The following is a 4782-nucleotide window of genomic DNA, read 5'->3' as shown; positions in this document are numbered from 1 at the left end:
AATATCAGTATAAACTTTTTGGTCAATATTTTCTGGCAGATTTGGCTGAGTATAAACATCCTTAGATGAAACTGTCTCTGCTTCTAATGCAGGAACAGGAATGTCCACCGACACAGGATCAGGATTATGAGTCTTCTGTGGTGCTGCTGATGGTCCTGCTGTAATTTCAGTAGTACTCACCAAAAACCGGTGAAGGCTTCCAGCTAACTTAGCTTGTTGCTCTGTCTCTATCTTTCTCCTTTTCCTGCCTTGTGCACCAGATTCTTTTTTGTATGGCATGATATAGGTGTAGTATTCTGCTTCTTCATTTTTCTGCTCTCAACAGCTACAGACACAAGATGCCATTGTAAGGAGATCAATGTTATTCAGTTATGTTCTGTCTGATTGTTGTAGAGCAGGCCAGGGCAGGTCCCCCATATAGATCCCCCTTACAGCAGGCCAGGGTGAGGTGAGGTCACTCTGGGGTCCCCCATATAGATCCCCCCCTTACAGCAGGCCAGGGTGAGGTGAGGCCCTGGTCTGGTCTGGTGTGGTTCTCTCCCGCGCTCAGCGCTGCGCTGGGCGGCCGCTGCACTGTCCCCTACCAAGGATAGTCCCTCGCTCTCTCCCCGCACCGCACCACACGCCTGGCACCCCCCCCTCCACAGTGGGCGGCGACCTGGCGGCTCGGCTCGGATTCGCACAGCCAGCACTGCAGTGAGAGAGAGTGAGTGAGCCAGGCAGGGGCAGAGAGCTGCGAGTGCGAGCGCGCCCCCCCAGATGTTGCGCCTGGTGCGGCCGGCCCCCCCTGCACCCCCCACGCTACGCCACTGGCTCCCGGTTAACCTCTTGTCCATGGAAAGTCGAACAAACCCGAGAGAAATACACCATAGTAAATAAAATGGAAATAATTTAATGTTCCTTGGGCGGCCCGGTACCATTTGATCCACGGGCCGGTACCGATCCGTGGCTCGGGGGTTGGGGACCACTGTTCTATATGTTATATTAAAGTCCAAGTAGTTAACAGGAAAAATAATAATAGTGAAAGAAAACAAAATTAAAGTTTCAAAACTCTCTGTTAACAAGCTGTTATTGTAATCAACTCGTAGAAAATTTATTCTGGCATCTTATCCCAAATCATCTTAAAAGTTAGAAACAAATTGTCCTGGGTCAAATGTCCATGTTTTTTCTTAATATCATCTCTAGTAAATTGTTTAATTAAATATAGTAACTTCAGTCTCCAAAATAGGTCTATCTTCCGATCAAAGTGCCAGCAGATGTAATTGCCAATTAACTGTAATAAATCTGGATATTTTTTTTTGCTTGAGTCACTTTGAATTGTAACAGGCTTTGTGATATCATAGTATTTCTTATGGTTTAAATTTTTTATTGAGTTATAAGATAAAATAAGATACAAAATTCAAAAGTAAATAGGAAAACGTTAGGGAGGAAGAAGGGGAAGTAAAGTGAGAAAGGATAAGAAAAAAAGAAACAGGCTTTTTAAAAATAATAATTGTTATTGTTTTTGTCTTTTCATCACATATTACAATCTTTATATCAACAGTTTGTACAATGTTACATCGTCGTATCTATCTATGTTTTCCTCTCTTTACCATATATTACATCATTATGTCATCTTATCTATACATTTTTATGATATTTTACATATTTACCTACTTTTATATACAGTTCTATGTTTATTTATGTATATTGTTTTTGGCTTAATTATTTTTCTTATTTTCCAGCCATTCATACCACTTATTCCAAATTTCGTAGTATTCCGATTCTTCTTTGTCCTTTAATTTTAGGGTTAATTTGTCCATCTCTGCACAATCCAAGGTTTTTTTTATCACTAATTCGTCCGGCGGTATATTATTTTGCTTCTAGTATTGGGCAAAAGCTATTCTAGCTGTGGTTAATATATGTGTTAGTAGATATTTAATTTTTTTTGTATAGTTCCCTTTGATTATTCCTAGTAAGAAGGTTTCGGGTTTATACTTTATTTGTTCCCCCGTAATTTCTTGTGCCCACTTCCAAATTCTTTTCCAATATTTTTGCAATTCCGGGCAGGTCCACCACATGTGATAGAAGGTCCCTTGTTCTTTTTTACATTTACAACAGGTCGGTTTCAGTGTTGGGTACATTTTTGCCAATCTTGCTGGTGGTAGGTGCCAACAATAAAACATTTTGTATATATTTTCTTTCAATGTTGCTGATCTCGTTAATTTATAATTTGTATGCCAAATTCTTTCCCAATCCGCTAGATCTATATTATAACCAAAATTTTTGGCCCATGCTATCATACAGCCTTTGACTATTTCTTCTTCTAAGTTTATTTCTAGCAAATATTTATACATTTTCGTTATAAATTTGTTTTCTGGGCCAATTAAGATTTTGTCTATTTGTTGCAGTTCTGTATATATTCCATATTCTTTTACATCTTTTTTGTACCTTGATTGTAATTGGAGGTATGGCCACCAATCTATATTTATATTATTCTTTTTTAGTTCTTGATTTGTTTTCAAATTCCCCTGGTTATCTAAAATTTCACTATACCTAACCATTTTTGATAGATCTAGCATATTGGGGTGTGTCATGGCTTCCATGGTGGAAAGCCATGTTGGTATTTTCATGTAGTGTTTTGCTTTAATTTTGTTCCAGACCTGTATTAATGCTTCTCTGATATAATGTGTATGTAAGTATTTTTGCTTCTTTTTACTCTCTTCCCATAGGAAAAAAGTGCCATCCTGTTTGCAGGTCATGGCCTTCTATTGCTAATATTCTTCTGTTTTTTAAATTTATCCAGTCTTTGATCCAAATTAGTGCTGCTGCATTATAGTAGAGTTCCCAGTCAGGTAGCCCCATACCACCTCTGCTTCTATCGTCCTGTAATGCTTTCAGTTTTATCCTAGCTTTTTTCCCTTGCCAGATGAATTTTAGTATTATTTTGTTCAGTTCGGTAAAGAATTTTTTCTCTAGTTTTATGGGAATCGTTTGAAATAGATATAGGACTCTTGGTAGTATGTTCATTTTTATAGTTGCTATTTTCCCTAATAAAGATAGTTGTAATTTCCCCCATAGTTCTAAATCTTTTTTTATTTGTTGCACTAATTTTGTGTAATTATTTTCTTTTATGGTTGAGCACTTTGCAGTTAGCCATATTCCTAAATATTTGACTTTCTTTACTACCTGGAGTCCTATTATTTTTTCTAATTCTTTATTCTGTTCTTCCTTCAGATTTTTGGTTATTATTTTAGTCTTTTCTCTATTAATTTTTAATCCTGCCACATCTCCGTATTTTCCTAGTTCCTGCATTAACCTGTTCCCTGTTTCTAATGGATCTTCTATAATAAATACTAAGTCATCTGCAAAGGCCTGTATTTTGTATTCTTTGTTTTTAATTTTGGTTCCTCTTATTTCCTGGTTTTTTCTAATTCGTATCAGAAGGTTTTCTAGCGTCAGAATAAAAAGCAGACGTGATAGTGGGCAGCCCTGTCTTACTCCTTTCGTTATTTCAAAGGACTCTGTATTTTCCCCATTCAATAGTATGTTTGCCTTTTGGGTGGAGTATATTGTTTCTATTAATCTTTCAAATTTATTTCCTAAATTCATTTTTTAAATTTGTTGTTTCATATATTGCCAATTCAAATTATCGAATGCCTTCTGTGCATCCAGGAATACAAGTGCCACTTGTTTCTCTGTATGCACCTCATAATACTCCAAGATATTAGCTATTATTCTGGTATTATTTCTAATTTGTCTTGTTGGGAGAAATCCATTTTGATCTGGGTGTATGTAGTCATTTAGTAATCTTTTTAGTCTCTCCGCTATTATTGTTGCAAATATTTTATAGTCAGCATTCAGCAATGAGATTGGCCTGTAATTTTGAATTCGTTTTTGGTCTGTACCTTCTTTAAATATTAACGTGATGTATGCTTCCCTCCATGAGTTCGGTATCTTTGCTTTCGTCAATGTTTCGTTATACATCTCCAGCATTAGGGGTTCTATTGATTCATTCAGATCGTTTATTGTTTTGTACCATTCTGCTGGGAATCCATCTGGGCCTGGTGTTTTATTATTTTTCTGTTTTTGAATTGCCTGTTTCAGTTCAATATTTGTTATTTGTTTCGTTAGCATTTCTTTCATCTCTTCCGGTATTACTGGGGTTTCTTCTCTGTTTAAATATTCTTGTATTTGTTTGTCATCTATTTGTTCCCCCTTATATAACTTCTCAAAATATTTATGTACGATCTTTTTCTTTCCTTCCATTGTGTGTTGTAATTCACCCTTTTCCTCTTGGAGTTGATGTATTAATCTTTTTTCTCTTTCTTTTCTCAATCTATAAGCTAGCCACCTCCCTGGTTTATTTGCTTGCTCAAAAAAAAATTGCTTAGTTAATTTTAAGTTTTTTACTATTTCTTCCTGGACTAGTATGTTTAATTTGTGTTTCACTAGCATCCAATCCTTTCTAATTTTGTCACTTTGGTTTGTTTCGCACACGGTCTTTGAAAGGTTTATTTAAACACACATCTAAGGGCTGTAATACAGATGTAAGCCCACCTGGAATAACGGCTAAAGTAACTTGAGAAGACTTTGCCAATATTTTTATGTCATCAGATGTGTTGGCTCTGAACATATCCCAAACTAGCAATGATGGTTTTTTCTTTAAGGCTGCTCCTGGTCGTCCGTTCCAAACTTCTTCCAGCCACTTTTTTTTTCCATCTTCATCCATCCAGCCTTTAACATGTGCGCGCACTGTAATTCGTGGTGGGAAATTGACCTTTTTAGGCAAGGTCTTTCTTT

This window comes from Natrix helvetica, assembly GCF_964273705.1.
Source record: "Natrix helvetica genome assembly, chromosome: 5".
NCBI lineage: Eukaryota > Metazoa > Chordata > Lepidosauria > Squamata > Natricidae > Natrix > Natrix helvetica.
This window is presented reverse-complemented; position numbering follows the sequence as displayed.